Source organism: Panthera pardus, unplaced genomic scaffold, assembly GCF_024362965.1.
Source record: "Panthera pardus isolate Hobbes unplaced genomic scaffold, ASM2436296v1 HiC_scaffold_4, whole genome shotgun sequence".
Classification (NCBI taxonomy): Eukaryota; Metazoa; Chordata; class Mammalia; order Carnivora; family Felidae; genus Panthera; species Panthera pardus.
Genome location: NW_026526969.1, coordinates 16,452,331 through 16,478,616, shown reverse-complemented (window position 1 = coordinate 16,478,616; position 26,286 = coordinate 16,452,331). Strand labels below are relative to the sequence as shown.

The 26,286-nt window shown below is 39.7% G+C and overlaps 1 protein-coding gene and 2 long non-coding RNA genes across 3 annotated transcripts in view; 2 read left to right on the top strand and 1 right to left on the bottom strand.

Moving 5' to 3' along the window:
- Nucleotides 1-26,286, top strand: part of IL9R (interleukin 9 receptor) — a 244,303-nt gene that overhangs the window by 161,531 nt on the left and 56,486 nt on the right. The window lies entirely within an intron of this gene.
- LOC109261186 (uncharacterized) overlaps nucleotides 1-26,286 on the top strand; it is a 165,151-nt gene that overhangs the window by 129,977 nt on the left and 8,888 nt on the right. The window lies entirely within an intron of this gene.
- Nucleotides 1-26,286, bottom strand: part of LOC109261407 (uncharacterized) — a 44,069-nt gene that overhangs the window by 15,165 nt on the left and 2,618 nt on the right. Inside the window, exon 3 of the long non-coding RNA XR_008419224.1 lies at nucleotides 12,159-12,246. This is a non-coding gene — a long non-coding RNA (uncharacterized LOC109261407). The remainder of the gene's footprint in view (nucleotides 1-12,158; nucleotides 12,247-26,286) is intronic.

The following is a 26,286-nucleotide window of genomic DNA, read 5'->3' as shown; positions in this document are numbered from 1 at the left end:
CAGCAAAGAAGGGCTGATGAGATCTTCCCTTGCTCCCTCAAACAGGCTTCCTCCTGAGAAGTGAGTAGAAAAGTCCTGAGAGGCCTTGTCCATCTCAGAAGGGATGAAAGCAGCAACTATTGTGGCCCTGGTAGTGTGGGCATTAGAAAATTTCACCTTAGCCCTTAAACAGTCAGTTGCTTCAGACTGAACCATGGGGAAGGGATCATCCGGATCCTCATTAGGATCCATGGGTAGGATGATGCTGAGGGAAGCAGCACTGGCCACTGACCCAATGATATATCCTATGGAACCTGTTGCATGTACCACTGATCACTGTGATGGCTTTGTCATGCATCAGCACAGCACCATACACATTTCCTAAACCCACATGTAACCTCCACACAAATGCAATGACCAAGTAATGCTTCTCCCAGGATCCAACTAAACCTTGTACAACTGAAAACACACTAAATTCTTTCCCCTAGAAAGTTTTGTCCTTGGGTAATGTTCTCATGTATTCCTCTCTAATTCATTCAAGTGGCTATTCCTCACCCTCCTTGTAACATTCTTGATGCTGGCCTCTGCTGCCAATGGTCTATGAGTGTGAGATTTCAGGATGCTAAGAGGACTGATGCTGGAAAGTATTGAAATCATTCATAAAGTGACAATGGAGGGTGTCATAGAGTTCGATCAGAAACATCTGAGGGAAAGAAAATGAACAGTAGGAATGATGTGACAAGTCCTTTAAGAAAAAAGAAGACGAACAGATTCCATAACCTGATAACATTTCTGAAGCCTCTAAATATTGTTCATTAAACAAGAACCATATTTGGGTTGCTTGAGTGGCTCAGTTGGTTGAGCATCTGACTTCATTTTGGCTCACGTCATGATCCCAGGGTCATGGGATGGAGACCTGCGTTAGGCTCCACACTGAGCATGGAACGTGCTTGGGATTCTTTCTCTCTCCTTCTCTGCTCCTCCCCCTTCTCATGTGCACTGTCTCTCCAAAGAAAAATTTTAAAAAGAACCATTTTCATGACAGTATTGTACAATTAGGAATGGATTTCAAAACATTAAAGTACAGATGACACATAATTTTTGTCAGAAAATTTGCATACAAGCTCTCCTGCATCAACACTTGACTCAGTATGTCTTTATGCCAGGAATGAGCACATAGTTGCAACTATAGCTTCAATGTTATTACATAAAGTAAGCTAAAATACACAAGACGTTTTCAGGGCAAATTCTTAACCCTAGTATTCTCAACCCTTTCTTTTCTCAACCCTAGTATTAAGTTTTGGATTCCAATGCTTCAAATACAAAATTAAGGAGCAAAATCAAATAAGAAGTCAATCTCATCAAAAAACAAAAAGAGAATCCAGAGACTGGTAGAAAATATTTGTAAAACACACACCTGTAAAGGACTGTTATCTACAATATGCCAAGTATTCTTCAAACTCAACAGTAAGAAAACAACCTGAGAGAAAAAATGGGCTATGACTTTAACAGATGCTTCAACAGAAAGATATACACATAATAAATAAGAATATGAGAACATGCTCTACCTCATATGTCACAAGGTAGATGAAAATTAAAACAACAGTGAGATACCACTACACCTGTTAGAATGCCAGAATCTAGGGCACTGATGACACCAAATGCTGTCGTGGATGTGGAGCCACAGAAACTTGAGGTGTCTGACTTCATTTCAGGTCATGATCTTGTGGTCTGTGGGCTCGAGCCCCGCATCGGGTTCTGTGCTGACAGTTCAGAGACTGGAGCCTGCTTCGGATTCTGTGTATCCCTCTCTCTCTGACCCTCCCCCATTCACGCTATGTCTCTGTCTCTATCTCTCGCTCTCTGATAAATAAATAAAAAAAAAACATAAAAAAATAAGAAAAAATGAAAGAAAACCAAGGTACATCCGGACAATGGAATATTATTCAGGGCTATAAAGAAATGAGGTATCGGGGCGCCTGGGTGGCGCAGTCGGTTAAGCGTCCGACTTCAGCCAGGTCACGATCTCGCGGTCCGTGAGTTCGAGCCCCGCGTCAGGCTCTGGGCTGATGGCTCGGAGCCTGGAGCCTGTTTCAGATTCTATGTCTCCCTCTCTCTCTGCCCCTCCCCCGTTCATGCTCTGTCTCTCTCTGTCCCAAAAATAAATAAAAAAAAAAATGTTGAAAAAAAAAAAAAAAGAAATGAGGTATCAAGTTGTGAAAAATCATGGAGGAAAACCTAAACAGATGTTATTAGGTGGAAGAAGCCACTCTGAAAACGCTACATACACTATGAATCCAACTATATGACATTCTAGAAAAGGAATGATGATGGAGATAGTAAAAAAGTCAGTGACGGTCAAGGCTTAGGAAAGAGGGAGGTGGAGGGATGAATAGGTGCAGTACAGAGGACGTTTAGGGCAGTGAAACTAGTGGGTATGATAGCATAATGGTGGATACATGTCATCAAAAATTGTCCAATCCAACAGAATGTACAATCCAAGAGTGAACCCAAATGAAATCTATGGTATGTCATACATAGTTTCCTAGTGTCAAAGACATATCCTGTGTGGGAGTCCACCCAGGATTTGGGGGGGTGGGAGGTTGGGAGCAGGGGCGCGTATGGTGTGGATTTTTGGTAATGGACCTTCTCTACCTGCTTCATTGGTTCCCAAGGACTCCCCTTTGGCCTACCTTTCAACTCACTGCAACCAATTAGGATTGCAAGGCTTACAAAAGTACTGGTCTTCTGTAACATTGCAAGACCTCATTATTCCTTAGGATATGAGGAAAAATGGCCCATTAATGGCATATTAAGCTTCAGTATAACTTTCTGTTAGATCTCTTCTGCAGGGAATAGGGCACATGGACTGAGGTACCCTATGTCCAAGCCTGAATGGCCCTAAATCAGGACCCCGCTCTAAGGGTCTCTTGCAGAATGTGTCTGGCCACTAACCAGGCTGATAAATTCCCTCCTGATATATTGGCTGATTGTCTCAACAAATCTCCTCTGAATAAACCCAGCTTGCTGGAGGAAACACAGGTCATCCCTAACAAAGAGGATGCTGATATTCTTCCTTCCTCCTTACAGACTCAGGTTCCTCTAGCTGTAAGTGGGAGCGTCTCCTTCCTTCACTTCCCAGGTTAATGGCTATGATAATTGGAGCCAAGTGTCTCTGGTGAGTCTACCTTGGCACAGGGAGTTTAAGGAATATTCTCAAGCAGCTGCCAAAACTCCTTTTGTTTTAGGAAAATTCCCTGTCTTCTCTGGCCAGATATGGACTGCCCGTTTCCCCTTGTTGGTGGAGAAAAAAATATCTGCATCTGGTCATCTGTCTGAGCTGACAAGCTTTAGGACCAGAAAAACTCTTTCTCTGCCTTCTGGGCTTTGACTTGCCTCCAGCCTTCCTGGAAGCAGGAGGATGGTCTCCCATCCCAGCCTTCCCCTCCCCCTTTTCCTGTTACTGCACCACCTTGGGTACTGCCTGCCTAACTGGTTCCTATACCATCCTGGGTGCCTCTGGCACCACTGGCTCCTCCTGTTGCCTTCACTGTCAAAGAACAAAGAGCACCCCCTTGGACTTTAAATGCTCACTTCAGATTCCCTACCAATGTCCCAGGTACAAATTGACAATGGGGAGCAAATTGGTTGACTTTTAATTGGGCACAGGTAGAAAAAACTCAGTATTTAAACTAAATTAAGTTTGTTGGTTTAATTAAGATAGACATGTCTTTGGAGTTGTCAGCATGAAATGTGAAACTTTACCAACACTTTCTAAAGGTCAACTAAGCTCCTGTTATCTCTGTGGCCATTTGTTAACAAAAGATGACTTGAAATGATGGTTAATGTCATCTGTCTCAAAGTTTTCATGAGTAATTGTTAAGATAGCTATCAAGAGCTTTGGTAACCTGAAACTTTATAGTTTTGCTAACTTAAGTGATAAATTGGGTTCAATTCATTGGTATCTAAGTATTTTCCAAATGAAATAAAATAAGAAAGCAATGTTTACGGAAGGTAGATTTGTGCTTTCAGCTTCTTATTGCACAAGCCTGAGGATACTTGGGTTTCTTGGTAAATATGCTTTGTGCTTTATTGAAAGATTCTACTATGGAAAAACCTCTGTTTTAAAATTTCAGATCTAGAAAAATTATGATGTAACAGTTCACAAATGGTCCCTACTTAGTTTTCACTGGAGACCTAGGTTTCTACGAGTTAATATTCTTCTGCTAAATGTAATTAAATTTTATGGAAATGAGGAAAGCATCTCTGAATTTGTTTAAAAAAAGGTTGTAAAAGTTTTATGAGGGGAAATCTTTGGAAATGAATTTTATGTGCTGTTGGGACAAGGTTGAAATAAATGGATTTTAACAAGTACACTGGTATTAGATTGAAATTCTGCTTTTCTCTCTGTTAAAAAAGACAAAGGTTTCTTGGATTGTTGGTCGGCTCTTGATGAAAAAAATGTAAACAAAGTTGTTTTTTTCTTCTCTTTTGTCTCCCTAGATAACCAAACTTTCTATGTTTTGTCTTTATCAGGTCTTTGGTTACTTAAAAAAGGTTAAAACTTCTCAATATATAAGGAGCTAAGTTTTACTCACAGCTATATAACCCTACATATTTCCTTTTAAAATCTTATTGCCACGTTGGTTAAATAAATAATTAAGTTTTAAGTTTTATATTTAACCATAATCCTATTTAGACATGTACATTAGAACTTTCTGAGGGTTGGGATGCCTGAGTGGCTCAGTCGGTTAAGCATGCACCTTCACCTCAGCTCATGATCTCACGGTTTGTGAGTTTGAGCCCCGCATCAGGCTCTGCGGTGACAGCTCCGAGCCTGGAGCCTGTTTTGGATTCTCTCCTTCTCTCCCTTCCCCTCCCCCACCTGTGCTCTCTCTCTCTTTCTCTCAAAAATAAATAAATGTAAAACTCTCTGAGGGTTTTAACAATCTTCCTCATAATGTGAATTGTAAATGAAGTCCTTTTGACTAATTAGGCTTTTTTATTTGGTATGTTAAATTACTTGGAAAGAACTCTCAAACAAATAATTATAAACCTTAGGTTGTATTGCTTGGGTAAATGCTGCAAGTGTTCCAATATATATATGAAATTCTGGAAACTTTAATGTGCTTTGATAATAAGGTCATCACTTGATATTCTGATTATTGAAGTGTTCTGTGTCACAGAAATAACTGAATTTTCTTGTCAAGGGCATTACAGTCATTTGTCATTTGCAAAATAAGTTTCATCTTCAAGGAGATTCATAAAAAGAACTTTAAAAAAACAAATACAGCTTTTTGTTATCTTCAAAGTCATAAAAGTGAAATGGGCAAGAATTTCTAGAACTAAAAAGCTACATTCAAACTGAACAAAAGATTAGCAACATGACACTAAATGAAGTGAAAAAAATATGATTTTTATGACTTTTGTTTGAAACATTATTTGTTCTCTAATGTTTGCTCTTCCAGATTAGGAAGAGCTCATTCAGGCTCGAGGCTGAGCATGGAGTCTCCCTGGGGTTCTCTCTATCCCCCTCTCTCCCCTCTCCCTCTGCCTCTGCTCACTTCCCACAACTTGTACTCACTCTTTAAAAATAAAATAAAAAATTCCCAATGAAGCTCTGTCTGCCCACGGATCCTGTCCCTGTGCTATAAAAAAATCACATTTTTGCACCAAAGACATCTCAAGAATTCTTTCTTAGCCGTTCGCTCTCTCAAACCTTCAAAAATTTTTCACATTTCATCAAAAACATGTGTGAAATTGTGCAAATTAGAAATGGGAAACCTGACAAAATGGACACAGGATGTTTTGGTAGGGGCAGCTCTCCCACCCTACCATGGCAAATCAATTGTAGACACAACAGGAAGAGAAGGCCTTGACCTTACAAAGACTTGACCTTGCATGTGGATACTCATCTACTACTCCAGCCACAGGGAAGAAACTCTTTCCTCACCACCACCATCTCTGCAACAGCTCAGACAATGAGAAGCCACCGCATTTCAAACCCCCATTTTACTCCAGTGGACTTTTTATCAGCCTTTCCTACTTACCTCTTTTCTCCCTAAAAAGAGCATTCCCCTCCTTTGTTTCCTATACTTGCTTATGGTTTTGCCACAACTTGTATGTCCCAGATTACAATTCTGTTTCATTCCTCAATAAAAACATCTTCCTCTGGTAAAATAACTGGCGGTTTGTATTTTTAAGGCTGACAACTCTTGGTGATCAGAAGTGGGCTCCAGAGAAGACCCCAACTGCTCCAGAGCTGGCTAGCAAATAGGTGCAGTACCCATGGACATTTCTGAGCTGCTTTCATGCCTACCCTGGGGTTTTAAGGACAAGTTTTATCCTGGTTTCAAGCTCCACACTTCCTGTCTCAGTTTTCCAGGATTTATTTGCGATCTATTACGATTTTTTTTTTAAATCATCTCGATGGGTACTCATCTGAACTTCAGTTTAAAGGCACTGTGCTAGCTTTTGGTCTAATTCCTGTTTTGAATGAGACTGCTCCTAATGGAACTGGGCTAGCCCTCAGTCTGAGTCCTTTTCACAATCACACCTTTCCAGTCCGAACTGTGCTAGTCGGAATAGTGAAGGCCTTTGTTCCTGTTTCCCTCTGCAACTGGATTGTTCCCATTGGAACACTGCTGGTTGGAACTGTGTTATCTTTCAGTCTATGATCTGTTTGGGGCCCGACTGTTCTCTCTGGAACTGTGCTGGCCTTGGGTCTGATTCCTTCTGGAAACAGGCAATCCCTGAAAAATTCTAAGAAACGGGATCTCAGACATCAAAATGCTTTGAGGGCATCCTGCCTACTGGGACTCTGGATGGTTTTATGTTTAAAAACTATGGCCCCTCTCTGTACGCACGTTTATAAATGAATAGACTGACTGAACCAGAAATAATTTAGAACTTCAATGACCATGATGGGGAACTTTTGGTCATCTCAAACTTAATTTTCGCAAAGCTAAATTGAACAACTATGGTTCTAAATTTGACAAAACTGAATGAGAAGCCTATTTCAATAGGTATTTTGAAGCTTCCAAATGCTATCAAGAATCAAAAATTACATCTCTCCAAATACAATTTACAACCTAAATGACGCAAGCATAGATTGAAAAGACAAAACGGGGCTTCTGAGTCCTCTTCTTCCCTTCCCCCACCTTCTCTGTCTACAGACAGGAGGCAACAACATTGTGCTTAGGCCACAGCTCAAGCCCTGCCTCTTGTGTCTATCTTCCTCTGACATAGTGTGTAAGGCCAAGACTAAAGCCTCAGGTTTTTCTTAAGGCTCCTTTCCTGTTGTTTTGTTTTGATTTGTTGTTTTTTTTTTAATTTTTTGAACGTTTATTTATTTTTGAGACAGAGAGAGAAAAAGCATGAATGGGGGAGGGTCAGAGAGAGAGGGAGACACAGAATATGCAACAGGCTCCAGGCTCTGAGCTATCGCCACAGAGCCTGGCGTGGGGCTTGAACTCATGGACCACGAGATCATGACCTGAGCCAAAGTCGGACACTCAACAGACTGTGCCACCTAGGCGCCCCTGTTTTGATTTGTTTTCATCTCGGTTGTAATGTACCCAATTGGCAGCTCAAAGACCAACTCCAGGATCCCTTCCAGGCCAATAGCCAACTTTTTCAGCTTCCTCTGACTATCTGGGGGCAATTGAGTGACAAATTTGTCATTTTAAATCATCTCAGCTTCAGGGGTGTCGGGGAAATAGCCATATATTTAAAGAGAGCCTCCTCAACCTCTCTAGGAAGGCCATCGGGCTCCATTTTGTGTTTGTAAAATAGTGGCTACTTTAACACAATTTAAGGGCTTAACCTTAGACCTCCTTAATGTCTCTAAAGCACAAGCTTGGAAGTGGTGGCAATACCATTTCTTAATGGGATGGTCATAGTCCCAGGTAGGATCTTGGGATGTAATTACCTGGGTCCCAAGGAAACTGAAAGTTCCCTATAGGATCTTCAACTCCATGATAATTAATGGGTTGTTTTTATCTTTTTCTTTCAAAAATTATGGATCGAAATCATCTCAACTTTTCAGAATGCATCCCACAGGAGGATTGGCTTTGGTTGGGGAAATGCCCATCTATAGGGAAAGGAGGAAGAGGCATCCCTTAACTTAATTTTCCATAGCTGGCCAGGAGAAGCCTCCTGTCCTGACCCTGATAGTTGGACAGGAGAAGAAGCCTTATCTCCTGGCCCTGCATTTTGTCTGGCTATTTGACTGGCAGCCAAAAGCTTTGTCAGTCTCATGAGATGCTGGGAGCAGTCACTCTTATCCAGGCTTGACCCTACCTCCCAGAATTGACCTTGTCTTCCCTGATTTCTCCTATCCCTCTCTTTTCCACCTCAGGACTTTGGGGGTATCGACTACGACCAAGAAATAATTCCCTGGTTGTAGAAGGATGCACTAATATTATTTTGGCCCAAGAGTAATAGACTTTACAAATATATTTTAACAGGCTTGCGAAAACCATATTTTTTAGGATAAAATAGGCTGCCAAGAGGACTAAAAGGGCCAAAGTACAGGTCTATTTCCTTGCCTTTTTCAGCAGTGCCCACAGATATATGTTCCAGCAATTTAGAGTATCTAGGTTGCTACCAATTGGCAGACACTGGGCTAAGTGTAGCAAATCGGCTCCTATGCATTCTAGAACACGCCCTGTATATATTATGGTGATCAAACGGGCATGCTGTCCTGCTCTTTTGGTTAAAATCACATTTTTACACCTTTTGGGACAGACAAAAGTGGGGGGAAAACTTTGCTTACCTTTTTTCTTTTCTTTTTTCTCAAAAGCATACCGACAATCCAAGAAACCTTTGCTTTTGTAACAGAGACTAGGGAAGAATTTTAATCTTATACCACTGTATTTTAAAATCCATTTATTTGAACCCTAGTCCATCCTGAGCACATATGAAATTTATTTCCAAAGATTTACCTTCACAAACCTTCTACAACTTTTTTTTGCTTTCAGATTGTGACTTAAGCCCTTTTTCTCCAAACAACCTGTCTCATTTGGGACAAAATTACTTTCTTTTACCATCAACAAACATGTATTCCATTCCTTATATCTTTCTTACATATCTCCTACTTTTCTTCATAATAACTTTCTTATCTTTATCCATCTTCATTACATTAAGCAGAATTTTAACTTTTAGAAACCTTAGTCTCCAGTGAAAACTAAGTAGTAACCAAGTACAAACTGTTACAGCAGAATTCTGCAGATGGAAAATTTATCAATTAAGCAAAAGCATGTTTTCCGAAAGACCCAAATATCCTTTGTTTCTGTGCAATAACAAGTCAAAAGCACAAACCTATGTTTATCAATCAAAGCTTTAGCACTTTGTCTTGTTTGAAAAAGACCTAGATGTCCAATGAATTCAATTTCAATTTATCATCCTAGCAAAACTTATACGTTTCAGGTTACCAAAGACTTTCAAAGCTATCTTCACAATTACCCATGAAAACTTTGAGAAAGAATTAACCATCATTTTATGTTACCATCATTTTGCTAACAAATTGCAACATAGATAACATGAGCTTATTTGAACTTCAGTAAATCTAGATAGAATAAAGTTTTTTATTTAATGCTGACAATTCTACTTTTAATTAAGCCAAAAAACTTAAATTCGTTTACATACCTAATAAATTTCTCTTGCATCCATTAAAAAGACACTCAATGTGTTCCCTATTGTCAGTTTTTACCTGGGACACTGGTTGGGAGATCTGAAGTGGGTGGCCCAAGGGAATTCTCTTCACTCCCTGACATTAGAGGGTGGGAGGGGAAACCAATGGTGCCTGAGGCATTGAGGATGGTATAGGAGCCAGTTATGCAGGCCTCACCCAAGGTGGTGCAGAAACAGGAAGTGGGAGAAGGCAGAAGAGGCCAGATTCTGCCTAAAACCCAAAGGCAGATAAAAGCCTAGAGGGCAGAGAGAGGTCTCCTGGTCCTAAAGTCTGTCAACTTGAACAGTTAAGCAGATGCCAGGTTTTTTTCCACCAACAAGTGGAATTAGACAGTCCATGTCAGGACAGAGAAGACAGAGAACTTCCACTGATTAAAAGGAGTTTTGGCAGTGGCTTGGGAATATTCCTGAAAGCCTCCATTCTGAGGGAGACCAACAAGAGACCATTAGCTCTAACCACCATAATCATTGACCCAGGAAATGAATGAGAGAGTAACCCCCACATACAGTTACAGTAACCGGAATGTATTAGGAAAAACAGTAAAAGGGTGTTAGATTCCCCTTTGTTAGGGATTGCCTGTGTCTTTTTGTTTCCCCAGCACCCTGGGTTAGGTTTTGGAACACTTGTATATATTGCTCACGGTTGTCTGCAAGTTTGCTCAGGTCTTTTTATTTGCTTAGAATATTGCAATGAAAATGGACCCTTCATGGGACCGAATTCACCTTGAAGCATTTTAGTCAATAGATACATTGAATGTGCCTTCCTTTCGAGGGGAAGATATTTCATCTCTGACAATCCTGGATAAGGAGGGGATGAGGGTCTAACAGGTGGCTTTTCCTGAGAAGAGCCCTCAGAGGGCAAGTCTGCAAGAACTTGCGTTTCTCAGTGCCTTTAAGGGCCAGAAGGTTGGCACCTAACTTACAACTCTTACATAAGGAAATTTTGACCATTTACCCTCTCTTTAACAATATAGATATAACTTTAAGATAGTAGTGATTGAATGCCTCCCTCAGGAGACCAGGAATCTCTATTCTACAAGAGGATCCTTTGAAGGATTTTCTAAAATAATGTGCAGATACTCAACTTGAGATCCTCGACCTATAATTTGACAACAGTAACCAAAATAGCAAAAAGGGGAAACAAATGATCCTTTGGCACCTTTTCTGTGCTGTGTCTGTGCTGGTCCTATAGCTGAGTCTGGAGGTACTGATCATTTATTCCTATTGGATCAGCTACCATCCTCTTTATGGGCAAAATCTTCAACTGATATTGGCAGAATCCACAGTGTACCTCCCGTGAAGATTCAAGTTGATCTTGCAAAACTTCTCCATAGTATTAATATATTTTAAATTCAGAAGACCTTCAAGGCATCAACATCATAATAGAATGTAACAAGGCTCATGGTCTCATGATCCTCTGCAGTAGTCCATATAACACCTCTATTATACCTGTGAGAAAACCCAACTGCTGTGGATAGTATTTTGTCTAGGACTTCCGAGAAATCAATAGTACTGTAATCCCTAGACATCCCCTTCTTCCCAAACCTCACACTCTACCAACATCCACTCTTCCTGAAAGCAACGTTTTCACTCTACACGACCCATGTGGTGTAGTTTTTAGCATTCTAGTTGATAAGGATAGCCAGTATCTTTTTACCTTGACATGCAGGGAATGACAATACATCTGGACTGCAACATCCCTGGGTTTCACAGAGTGCTTCATGTTTCCCAAAAACCTTAAAGGCTGATTTGGATGATGGAAAGCATTCTTCAGGCTCTACTTTGTTACAATGTGTAGATGATTTGCTTCTCTGCTCCCCTGCTCATGCCTCTTCACACGAAGACAGCACCCTCCTGGGAAAACTTTTGGTTTTAAAATGCCCATAAATTCTCCAAAGAAAAACTACAGTTTGCTCAAACTCAGGTTAGGTATTTAGCTCACCTGTTCTCAGAACAAGGCCGACATCTAGATCCAGGCACACTCAAGGCATCCACAATCTCTCACAACTTAAATCTAAGAGCCAATTACAAAGCTTTCTTGGACTGGCTGTCTAGTCTCAAAACTGAATTCCAAACTTCTGTCTTAAGGCTCAGCTCAATGCAGGCTTTCAGACACCTGGGAAATATCTGAAAAAGTAAAAAAAAAATTAGTCCTTACTTCAAAAGCAACATTAGTGTTAGACACAAAGGGATTGTGATGAAAGGTTTAGGGAGAAAATATGTGATTTCATGGTGCTCTACTCATGGTCCTGTACCCTCATGTCTCATCAAATTATACCCTTTAACTTGAGGCTTTGTTATATGTAAATTATACCTCATTAAAGAGAGTTTCAAAACGTAAAATACTAGAAGCAAATGTTGCAAAGTTCCTTTCAAATTCTGAAGTGCATTGGTGATATGAGTCTGCCTGCCCATGTCTCAAAAATCCAAAATAATAAGACATTTAAAAAATTATTAACAGCAGAGTAAGCGGATCCTGAGCTCACCTTGTCCCATGTGTTCAACTACATAATATCCACATCCAAGTCCATGAAACAGAGAGCAATCCAAAGACTGGCAGAAGAAACTCCACACCTAAATAGAGAGAACCTGCATTAGAAAGGTTACGAAGGCCAGAAAGGTAGAGTCTGGCTGCCTGCAGAATGGGCAGAGAATGTGAGCCCTCACACCATGGAGCTCACACAGTGAAGACCAATCTCCATAACATTTGGCATTAAAACCCAGAGGGGCTGAATTCCCTTGAGTTTAGATCCTGGAGGTTTGGAGGTCAGCTGGCCCAGCACTGGGTGATATAGGAGGATGAGTGATAGCCAGGTACCTGCCTGTGTAGAGAGGCAATGCAAACATGGCATTTTACACAATGCAGAGGCAACGGGAGACAGAAGCATTCATGCTGATTACTGAGTGTGTTGGGGGACTTCTCCAACAATGAGGGAGCTCACAGACACCATTCTTCTCCCCCAGCCTCCCAGAATAAGCATAGAAGCACCCACCAGAGGGCGAGGCTGCACAGACACTTGCTAACTAACCCGTTAGCAGCGTGCCAGTTCCAAGGGTTCACAGGAGGACTCACCACACCAAGTCTGCTGGTCTCAGGGCAAACATTCTTAAAACCACAAGGGCACCCTATCCAACAAGCTGCATGCATAGCTGCCACAGCACGCTGTGCACATCTGCACCTCACCCAGCTCTGCATATCTAGGCAACCTCATCTGTCACACCCAGCCACATATCCCCAGGCACAGACATGCTCTGTGCATATCCTCAAGCCCCTAGCTTCCACCGCTGGTCCACAGCCCCCACACAACAAAGGACATTGGGAAATCTGGCATAGGACTAGTAGCCCTGTGCAATTTTGCTAACACTCCTGCACTGGTCCCAAGTTACTCAGCGGGCATACTACCTCACAGTTGGCTTGCCTGAGCCCCACTGACACTACTGAGTGTAAGCACAGCCCACAACAGGCACGCAATCAGTGCGGACATCTATACTAAAAGGAAAAGTAACACAGACACAACAGCATGGAATGAGCAATACCCATGCGATATCCTCCTGAAGGTCCAGGTCCTATAAATGGATACGTGCACTATTGAGGACTCCAGGACCTCTTTTTCATACCGTCATTAATTTCAAGATCAAGAGGCACAGCTGACTTTCTTAACACAGAGAAATAGAGCCCGAGAGACAGACAAAATGGACACACAGAGATGTTTACCCACAATGAAAGACCTAGTCAAAGTCACAGGGAGAGATCTAAGCCAAAGAGATATAAATGACATACCTGATACTGAATTTAAAGCAATGATCACAAGGATACTCACTGGAGTTGTGATATGAGTAGAAGAGTGAGACCCCTGACATAGAGATAAGAAATAACACAGTACACATTGAGGACACAATAAAGGGGAAACAAGCTTGCTGGAATGAACAGAGGGATGGAAGAAGCAGCCGAACAAACTAGTGACCTCGAAGACTGAGTGATGGAAATTAATCACACTGAACAAAAGAGAGAGCACAGAATTCTGCAACGTGAGATGAGACTAAGGGAATTAGTGATTACAAGAAAGATAATAATATTCATATTGTAGGACTCCCAGAAAGAAGAGATTTTGGGGCTGAAAATTTATTTGAGGAAATAATAGCTGAAAACGTCCCTAATTGGGGGAGGGAAACAAATATCCACATCCAGGAGACTAAATAACTCCCATCAACATCAACAAAATCAAGCCAACACACAAACATAATATAACCAAACTTGCAAATTACAGTGACATTAAAGAAAAACTCTTAAAAGCAGCAAGACAAAAGACCTTAACTTAGAAGGGAAGACCCACAAGGCGAGCTACCCTATTTCTGAACAGAAACTTGGCAAGCCAGAAGCTAGTGACATCACATATTCAAAGTGCTGAATGGAAAAATCAGCAGCCAACAATAGTCTATCCAGCAAGGCTATCCTTAAAAATGGAAGGAGACACAGACTTTCCCAAACGAAAACTAAAGGAGTTTGTACCACTAAACCCTTCCTGCAAGAAATATTAAGAGGGATTATTTGAGTGGAAAGGAGAGACCAACAGTGACAGTCTAGAGGTAGAAGACACAAATCAAGTAAAAAATGAATATGTCTGCAAAAAAATCAGTTAAGGATCTCAGAGAAATGAATTCGAATTGTAATAACATCTACCAAAAACCTAGAGAGGAGAAAATAATGGGTGCAAAGTTAAATGACCATCAACTTAATACAAACTGCTAAATGCAGAAGAGGTTATATAAACACATAACAGTAACCATATACTAAAACCAATCATAAATATGCTAAGAATAGAGATAAGGAAATCAAACTATATCACTAAAGAAAATAAGCAAAACATGAAAGAAAGGCAAGAAAGGATCAGAGAAAATCATTAGAAAACACAACAAAACAGGCAATAAAATGGCAATACGTACGTACGTATCAATCATTACTTTGAAGGTAAATGGAGTGAATGCTCCAATCTAGAGACGTACGGTGTAAGAATGGATGAAAAAACAAAACAGATTTATATGCCTATAAGTGGCCCACTTTACACCTCAAGAATGATAGTGAGAGGATAGAGAAACATTGCACACATTAATGTCAAATGAAACCTGGAGTAGCAACACTTGTATCAGACAAAAATACACTTAAAAAAAGTACATAACAAGAGACAGAGGAGGACACTATATAACAGTAAAGGGTACAATCCAAAAAGAAGATATAACAAGTGTAAATGCATCCCACAATTGGGTGGGATTTATTCCCAAGCTGCAAAGGTGGTTCAATATTTGCATATCAACCAATGTGACACAATACATCAACAGGAGAAAGGATAAGGACCATATGAATGGGGCACATTGGTGGCTAAATCCTTTAACAGTCTGACATCAGCTCAGGTCATGACTTCATAATTCGTGAGTTCGAGTCCCATGTCAGACTCTGTGCTGAAAGCTCAGAGCCAAGAGCCTCCTTCGAATTCTGTGTCTCCCTCTCTCTCTGCCCCTCTCCTGCTTACGCTCTGTCTCTCTCAAGATTAATAAACTTTAAAAGAAAAGAACCATACTGTCATTTCAAGACATGCATAAAGGAGCATTTGACAAAGTACAACATCCACTCAGGATTATAACCCCCTAAACTAGGTTTACAGGAAACATACATCAATGTAATAATGGTTATCTATGAAAACCCTGCAGTTATAATCAACCTTAATGGGGAAAATCTGAGAGGTTTTCCTGTAAGGTCAGGAAGAAGACAAGGATGTTTACTCTTACCACTTTTAATAAATTACTGGAAGTCCTAGCTACAGCCAGCAGACAAACTAAACTAAACTAAACTAAACTAGTCTAAACTAAACTAAACTAAAATAAAAACAACTCCAAATGTGGAGGAAGTGAAACTTTAACACTTTGCAGATTACATGACACTATATATAGAAAACCCTAAAGAGTCCACCCAATAACTGCTAGAACTGCTAGAATGAATTCAGCATTGTCACAGGATACAAATCACTGTACAGAAATCTGTTGTATTTGTAGAACACAATACTGAAGCAGTAGAAATAGAAATTAAGAAAACAGTCCTATTTACACTTGTACACCAAATAATAAGATATCTATGAATAAATCTAACCAAAGTTGTGAGTAACCTATACTCTGAAAAGTATAAAACAGTGATGAAATTCAAGATGACACAAAGAAATGGAAGGACATTCCATACTCATGGGTCGGAAGTACAAATATAGTGAAAATGTCTATACTTAGCAAAGCAATTGACACAATTAATGCAATTTCCATCAAAATACCAACAACATTTTTCACAGAACTAGAACAGTCTTAAAATGTGTATGGAACCACAAAAGACCCCAATCTTCAGAGTGAACAACCTTTATGTGAAGTGGTAATTATGGATGGCGTTATGCCTCTGGATCTTCTGCTCCAAAACATGGTAACTCTGGCCTAAGCATTTGAACAAACGTTAGACATATCCAAATCAAGGATCATTTTACAAAATACATTCTACGCACGTACACTCAAAACTTTGCAGATTATGTAAAATATGGAAAAATCTAAAAATTGTCATGGCCATGTGGAGCCTAAGGAGACAGGATGACTGTAATGTGCCAGCTGGGATGAGTCTGGGACAGAAGTTAAACCCGAAGAAATCTGAATACAAATATAAACTTTAGTTAATACTACCATATCTCACAGGATATTGATTGTGATCATGTATCAACTCATATAATATCAATAGTCAGAAAACAGTCTGTTGTATGTAGAGACTCAATAATATCTTCCCAATTTTTCTGGTAACTAGAAACCCATCACGAATGACAAGATTATTAGTAATCATGGTTTTATGTTTGCAACACATGATGTTATATGACTAGTTCTAATATTAGTTACTAGTGATGGACATGTACCTATTCTTGTTGTTCTTACTATTGTTTAATTTAAATAATAGCATTCATGGTAGAGAAAACTGAATGCATGATAAACACTTCATAGAAACATCTACTTTACATATTTTAGGATAATAACGCACGTGTATACCACTGTATTATGTGGTATGTAAATTAAGTGTTTTTCTGATCTTGAACGAGCATGTCTCATTGAATGGCTTTCCATAAACGTGGTTATCCTAGATAATGAATGATACTCAGATATTACAGGATATACTTCACTTCATGTCTGAACATTGTGAAAACTAAAAATGTACACACAGCCAGATGAATCATTGTGACTGGCTCACTGATTGTAAAGAATCCTTGGTTTAATATTTTCACACATATTTTTTTTTATCAGGAATACAAGAGAATCAAATGTTTCCAAATCAAAGAGATATCCAAAGACTGGAAGAACAATAGGGAATTCAAGAGGTTTCAGAACGATAAGATATGACCATGAAGTGGCAGTCACAAGCAAGCAGCTTTTTGTGGTCCACTTTGACAGGTTTGCATGAGGATATGTGACTTGCCAAAGGGTAAGTCCCGGAAGTACCACAGGGAAAGACAACGCTTTAGGGAGAGGTGACTTGGAAAGGGTGTTTCTGTGCCTAAATGATGGCTCAGTAACCTCATTGGGGGTCCCTGGGTGAAAGACATCAAAAGGCCAAGAGTAACCTAGACTCACAATGATCTTAGTAACACAGATCAAAGTAACTTAGAGCCACAAAGATCTCAGAGCCACAGAGTTGATCTTCCTCTATGATTAGGAGATAGTTACAGTTTCACAGGATATGATCACCGGGCCGGCAGTAGATGGCTAAAATATTATTTAGAGCTATACATTTAATAAAAAATGTATACATAAAATTTGGCTTTGGAATGTTAAGAAAAATCACAGGCCCATCATGGAGTTACTTACGTTAAGGCCACATGTCACTAAACATAATTTCATTCCTGTAGGAATGTAACCTTTAACCAGTCAGCAAAGAATTTCCTAGCCAGTGCTGGAAATATAGCTCATAGATCCTTGCCATTCCCCTCAGAGAGGCAGTCTTCCCTTAATAAGGTATTCCATGCCACTAATTTTTTTAAGTTTATTAATTTTGAGAGAGAGAGAGAGAGAAAGAGAGCACATGCAAGGGAGGGGCAGGACAAGAGGGAAAGAGAATCCCACGACCAAGAGGTCATGATTGGATACAGGATCAAGAGTCAGACACTTAACCAAGCCATCCAGGTACCCCGAGACTGTGGAGTTTCAAAGGTTAGAAGCCTTGGCTGGGATATAGCCCTGAGGACACTGGCCTACTCCTGAAGAGAAGGCATCAAACAACTTGCAGGCAGATGGCATGGAAATAGTGATCTGTACAAAGCCTGGAGCACACAGTGGGGAGATTATACACTCATCGTGGAGAACATCCCTGAGAAGCAGTGTTCACAATGAGGGGACAAAGAGCTAGGACAGCGGAGCTGGGTGGGGCTATTTCCCTGCTCTTCCCCCTGCCCCCTGCCCCCCAACATAAACACAGAGCTGTCTGCTGGAAACAAGGCAGTTCCCACACTGGCTGCCTAAGCTGCTTACACCCTCCCCACCTTCCTGTGCTCTGGCAAGACTGGCCTTCTAGGTCATTCAGGGTTGCCTCAGTCCCAATGGAGCTGGCCCCTGCCCCAGAAGACCAGGTGAAGCCCATGACCATACCACCTCTCTTGACCAAAGAGTTGTTGTGCAGGGCTTCACTTCTAGTAGCAGTCATTTCAAGTCTGATTTAGCAAGCAGATCAGAGAAGACCTAGATAAGACTCACCACATTCTGGCCAAGGACCCTACCTTTCCCATACAACTGACCTGAAGGATAGTGCAGCCAGAACACAAAACAGTGCATGCAACACACACCACAAACACTCCATGATGTGCCCGGCCCTGGACATTGGATGACCTCCTCTTCATAAAACCATTCAACTCACAGGCAGGTAACACAATGAGCTTTGGTAACACAGAGATGGCAAATACTCAACCAAAATTCCAAGACAAGAGGAAGGCATCCCAAATGAAAGAACAAGATAAGGTCATGGGCAGAGAAATGGAGGGAACACTTCCAAACTCATTCTATGAGGCCAGCATGGCCTTGAGTCCAAACTGGACAAAGACCCCACTAAAAAGGAAAACTACAGACCAATTTCCCTGATGACCATGGATGCAAAAAATCTCAACAAAAAGTGGCAAACTGGATCCAACAACACATAAAAAGAATTATTCAGCACAATGAAGTGGATTTTATTCCTGGGATGCACAACAGATTCAATATCCGCAAATCAACTGATGTGATATGTCACATTGATAAAAGAAAGGATAACAACCACATGATCCTCTCAATAGATGCAGAATAAACGTTTGACAAAATGCAGCAGCATCCTTTCTTGATGAAAAAAAAAAAAAACCTCATGAAAGGAGGGATAGAAGGATCTGGCCTCAATGTGAGAATGTCCAGATACGAAAGTCCCACAGCTAATAACATCTTCAATGGGGAAAAACTGAGAGCTTTCCCCCTAAGGTCAGGAACACGACAGGGATGTCCATTCTCAGCACTGTTATTCACCATTCTGTTGGAAGTCCTAGCCTCAGCAATCAGACAACAAAAAGAAATACAAGGTGTCCAAGTTGGCAAGGAGGGGTCAAACTTTCCCTCCTCACAGATATGATACTCTCCATGGAAAATCCAAACGACTCCACCAAAAAACTTCTAGGACTGATACAGGAATTCAGGAAAGTCTCAGAATATAAAACAAACATACAGAAGTTGATTGCATTTCTATACACCTATAATGAATCAACAGAAAGAAAATTAAGGAATTGATCTCATTTACAACTGCACTGAAATGCATAAAATACCCAGGGATAAATCTAACCAAAGAGGTAAAAGATCAGTACATTAAAACAATAGAGGTGTGCCTGGGTGGCTCAGTCGTTTAAGTGCCGACCTCAGTTCAGGACATGATCCCGCGTTTGTGGGTTTGAGTCCTGTGATGGGCTCTGTGCTGACAGCTTGGATCCTGGAGCCTGCTTCAGATTCTGTGCATCCCTCTCTCTGCCTCTCCCCTGGTCACGGGCTCTTGCTCACTCGCTCACTCTCTTAAAAATAAATAAACATTAAAAAAATTAAAAGAACAAACCATACAACATCTATGAAAGAACTTGAAGAAGACACAAAGAAATGGAAAAACATCCCATGCTCATGGATTAGAAGAACAAATATTGTTAAAATGTCAATACTACCCAAAGCAATGGACAAATTCAATGTAATTCCTATCAAAATAACACCAGCTTTCTTCCAGAGCTAGAGCAAACGATCCTAAAATTTGTATGGAACCAGAAAAGACCCCAAAGAGCCAAAGTAATGTTGAAAAAGAAAAAAACAAACCTGGAGACATTACAATTCTAGACTTTATGGTGCATCAGAAAGCCGCAATCATCAAGACAGTATGGGACGGGCACAAAAACAGACACATAGATCAAAGGAACAGAATAGGGAACCCAGAAATGGACCCTCAAAATTATGGCTGACTAAGCTTTGACAAAACAGGAAAGAATATCCAAAGGAAAAAAAAAAGAGTCTCTTCAGCACATGGTACTGGGAAAAATGGACAGTGAGAAGAATGAACCTGGACAATGTTCTTAAACCTCGGGGTCTCTCTCTGTCTGTCTCTCTCTCTCTCTCTGACTCTCTCTCTCTCACACACACACACCTCAAGATGGATGAAAGATCTAAGTGTAAGACAGGAGACCATTAAAATCCTAGAGGAGAGAAAAGGCAACCTACCTCTTTGATCCTGACTGCAGCAACATCTTTCTTGTCAAGTCTCCAGAAACAAGGGCAATAAAAACAAAAAGGAACTATTGAGATCTCAAGATAAAAAGCTTCTGCACAGGAGAGGAAACAATCAGGAAAACTAAAAGGAAACTGAATGGAATGGGAGAAGATATTTTCAGGTGACCTATCAGATAAAGGGTTACTCTCCAAAATCTATAAAGAACATATCACACTCAACACCCAAAAACCAAATAACCCAGTGAAGAAATGGGCAAAAGACATGAAGAGACACTTTAACAAAGATGACATCCAGATTGGTCATACATGAAAAGATGCTCAACCTCATTCGTCATAAGTGAAATACAAATCAAAACCACAATGAGATATCCCCTCACACCTATCAGAATGGCTAAAATTAACATCTCAGGAAACGACAGATGTTGGAAAGGATGCAGAAAAAGGGAATGCTTTTGCAATGCTGGTGGGAATGCAAAGTGGTGTAGCCATTCTGGAAATTAGTATGGAGATTCATTACAAGAAACAACAAAATAACTACACTACGACCCAGCAATTGCACTAATAGGCATTTATCCAAAGGATACACTAACGCTGACTCGAAGAGGCACATGCACTCCAGTGTTTATAGCAGCATTATCAACAATAGCTAAATTATGCAAAGAGCCCAAATGACCATTGAGAGATGAATGGATAAAGATGTGGTATATTCATACAGTGGAATATTACTCGGCAATCAAAAAGAGTGGAATCTTGCTATTTGCAACAAGGTGGATGGAACCAGACTTTATAATGCTAACCATAATATGTCAGAGAAAGACACACATCATATGATTTCTCTCATCTGTGGAATTTAATACACTGATGAACATAGTGAAAGGAAAGCAAAAATAAGATACAAACAGAGAGGGAGTCAAATGATAAGAGACTGTTAAATAGAGGGAAGAAGCTCAGGACTCCAGAAAGGTTTCTGAACAGGGGTATGGGCTAAATAGGTGATGGGCACTCGGGGGGCGGGCACTTGGGATGAGTACTGGATATATTTTGTAATTGATGGATCACTAAATTCTAATCCTGAAACTGTATTCCACTATAAAGTAACTAACTTGGGCTTAAATTTTAACAAAGAAGAAGTATAAAAATAAGTAAAGAAATGTACTACCAGTCAAAAGAAAAGAATATTTAAATCAGACTCTTGGAGTGGAAATGAAAGACCAAAAGTGTTACAGACAAGAAAGGATCAGAGAAAACATCAAGAAACAATGGCAAAACAACTAGTAGAATGTCATTAAATATATACCTATCAATAATTACTCTGAATGTAACCGACTACATGCTCCAATCAAAAGACAAGGATAGGGTTTCAGAATGGACAAAAATAATTAAACAAACAAACAAACAAACAAACAAAAAAACAAGGTCTATCTAGATGCTGCCTACAAAGCCTTATTTGGACGCATGTCACCTGCCTTTTAAAGGAGGGAATGAAAAAAACATTTATCATGACAATAATGTAAAAGAAAGCCAGTAGCAATACTTATATTAGGCAAAATAAAACTGAGAGTGTAGTTTGGTACCCTTTGGGTCAATACCTAGTAGTAAAATTGCATACACCCAATATTTATAGCAGCATTATCAACAGTAGCCATACTATGGAGAATGCCCAAGTATCCATCAACTGATGAAGGTATAAAGAACTTGTGGTGTGTGTGTGTGTGTGTGTGTGTGTGTGTGTGTGCATGTATACGCATATGTACTCACTTGTATGCTCATATATACATACATATATACATACGTATATACAATGAAATGTAACTCAGCTTCAAAAAGAATGAAATCCTGCCACTTGCCACGATGTGGATGGACCTAGAATGTATTATGCTAAATGAAATATGCCAATCAGTGAAAGACACATATGATTTCACTCATGTGTAATTTAAGAAACAAAACAGATGAAAACATGGGAAGGGGGCAGGAAAAGAGAAGAGTGGTAACAAACCACATGAGTCTCTTAACCATAGAGAAAAAAAGTGAGGGTTGATAGAGGGAGATGTGTCGGCGCTGGGCTAGATGGTGGACGAGTATTAAGGAAAAACTTGTTGTCATGAGTACTGGGTGTTGTATGTAAGGGATGAATCACTGGATTCTACTCCCGAAATAGAGAATGCACTATATGTCAACTAAGACTTATATTAAAAAATAAATAAAGCTGTAACAAGAGATGAAGATAGACACTATCTCATACTAAAGGGGACAACCAAACAAAAAGATCCAATGATTGTAAATTTTGATGCACCCAATATGCAATCACCAATATAAAAGAAATTAACAAAACCATAAAGGAATGTATAATAATATAACGATAATAGAGGACTTTAACACATCAGTCACATCAATGGACAGAACCTGTAAACAGAAAATCAACAAAGAAACAATGGCTTTGAATGACACACTGGACCAGATGCGTTCAACAGATATATTCAGAACACTCCATACTAAAATGGCAGAGTACATATTCTTTTCAAGCACACATGGGGCATTCTCCAGAAATGATCACATTCTAGGTCACAAATAAGGCCTCAACAGGTACCCAAAGACAGAGACAGACCAAGCATCTTTTCTGACCACAAAGCTAGGAAACTTGAAGTTAACCACACTCATACACACACACACACACACACACACACACACACACACACACACACACAAAGGGGGAAAGGTCACCAATAAAGGGAGGTTAAATAACATACTACGAAATGAATGGGTTAAACAGGAAATCAATGAGAAAATACACTGAAACTAATGAAAATGAAAATTCACTGGTAAAAACTTTTGGAATGCGGCAAAAGCAATCTAAGATGGAAGTATATAGCAATACAAGCCTACCTTAAAGAGCAAGAAAAATCTCAAACCCTCCTAACTTACAACTAAAGGAATGAGAAGAACAGCAGAAGGAAGGAAGTAATAGAGATTAAGGCAGAAATAAGGGATATACAAACCAAAAAGACACTAGACCAAATCAGTGAAACCAGGGCTGGTTCCTTGAAAACAGTAATCAACATGAAATCCTCCTAGGCAGAATTTTCACAAAGAAGAGAGAAAGGACTCAAATAAATAAAATCACAAATAAGAAAGGAGAAACAACAGTCAACACTACAAAAATACAGTTAGAACATAATATTATGAACAACTATATGCAACAAATTGGACACTCTGAGAAAAATGGACAAATTCCTAGAAACACAAAAACTACCAAAACTGAAACAGGAATACATAAAATCTGAAAACAGAAAGAAATCAAATCAGTAAGAAAAAAAAAATCTCCCCCAACACAAGAGTTCAGGGCCAGAGGGCTTCACTGATGAAATCTATCAACCATTTAAGGAAGAGGTAATATGTATTCTCCTCGAATTACTACAAAAAATAAAAAAGAAGGAAAACTTCTAAATTCATCTCATGAGGCCATCATTACCCTGATACCAAAACCAGATAAAGCCTCCACTAAAACCGAAAACTGCCGGGGCGCCTGTGTGGCTCAGGCGGTTTACTGTCCAACTCTTAATTTTGGATTAGGACATTATCTTGCGGTGCATGGGTTCGAGTCCCACATTGGACCATGCATTGACAGTGTGGAGCATGACCAGGATTCTCTCTTTCCCTGTCTCTCTGCCCCTCCCTCACTTTTATGTACTCTTTCTAAGGAAAGAAATAAACATTTAAAAAAATGTTTAAAAAAATTTAAAATAAAACTGCAGACCAATAGCCTGAGAGTATGTATGCAGAAATTCTCATTAAAATACCTTCAAATTAAAGTCAACAATACATTAATAGAATCATTTACCATAATCAACTGGGATATATTCCCGGGCTGCAAGGGTGGTTCCACATTCACAGATCAATCAACATGATGCACCACAGTAATAGAAGAAAGGATAAGAACAGTATGATGCTTTTCGCAGATGCAGGAAAACCATTTGACAAAATGTCACATCCATTCATGATAAAAACTCTCAGCAAAGTAGATTTGGACTAAACCTACCTACGCATATAAGGTCATCTAGGAAAAACCCACAGCTCAGCTCATACTCAATGGGGAAAAATTGAAAGTGTTTCCTCCAAGGTCAGGGACAAGACAAGGATGACCCCTGTCACCACTATTATTCCACATAGTACAGGAAGTCCTAGCCACAGCCATCAGACAAAAAAAGAAATGAGGCATCCAAATTGGCAAGGAAGAAGTAGAACTTTCGCTATTTGGAACTGACATGATGCTCTCTATAAAAACCATGAAAGACTCCAATGAAAATTGCTAGGATTTATATATGAATTCCACAAATCACAATATACAGAAATCAATGTACATAAATCTATTGCATTTCTATAGACGAGTAATGAATTAACAGAAAGAGAAAGTAAGGGATCCATCCCATTGACAGTTGCACCAAATACCCCAAGATACCTAGAATGAACCTAACCAAAGAGGTGAAAACCTGTACTCTAAAGGCTATGAAACACTGTTGAAAGAAATGGAAGAGGGCACAAAGAAAAGGAAATATATTTCACCCTCATGGATGGGAAGCAAAAATACTGTTAAAATGTCTACACTCCTCAAAACAATCTACATATGTAATGAAATCCCTATCACACTAACAAAAACATGTGTCACAGAACTACAACAAATAATCCCAAGATTTGTATGGAACGACAAAGACTCCAAACAGCAAAAACAAAATTGAAGAAGAAAACTAAAGCTGGAGGCATCACAATTCCAGACTTCAGGTTATATTAAAAAGCTGTACTGAACAGAACAGTATGGTCCTGGCAAAAAACAAGAACAACAACAACAACAACAACAACAACAACAACAACTACACACAAACGCAGAGATCAATAGAACGGAAAACACAGAAGTGAACTCAAACCTATATGGTCAATTAACTCTCAACAAAGCAGGAAAGTATATCCAATGAAAAAAAAAAAAGATAGTCTTAGGACACATGGGTGGCTGCAAAGTGTGTAATTGTGGATTCAGCTCAGGTCATGATCTCAGGGCAGTGCAGAGCATGTGTGGGATTCTCAATCTCCATTTCTTTCTGCCCCTCTTCTGCATTCTCTTTGTCTCTCAAAAATAAATACATAAACTTAAAAAAAATCTCCTCAACATATGGTTTTGGAAAAACTAGACAGCAACCTGCAAAACAAAAGAAGACCAACAATGGACCACCTTACAACATACACAAAGATAAATCCAACATGGATAAAGACCTATGTGTGAAACCTGAAACCATAAAAATCCCAGAGGATAATTAACACAGGCAGTATCTTATTTGACATTGGCTGTACAAACATCTTTGCAGATATATCTCCTGAGTTAAGGGAAACACAACCAAAAATAATGGGACTTCCTAAAAATAAAAAGCTACTGTCACAAAGGAAATAATCAACAAAACTAAAACATTTACAGAATAATATTTGTAAATGACATCTGATAAAGGTTTACTGTCCAAAATATATAAAGTCATACAGCACCCAAAAAAGGAGAAATCCGATTACAAATGGGCAGAAGACACGAATGGACATTTTCCCAAGGAAGACATACACATGGCCAAGAAACATATGAAAAGATGCTCAACAATACTGATCTTCAGGAAAATACAATTCAAAAGTACAATGAGATAACACATCACATCTGTCAGAATGACTGAAATCAATGAATGATGAAACAGCAGGTGTTGCCAAGGATGTGAGGAAAGAGAAACCCTCTTGCACTGTGGGTAGGAATGCAAACTGGTGCAGCCACACTGGAAAACTTCATGGAGATTCATCAAAAAAAAAATG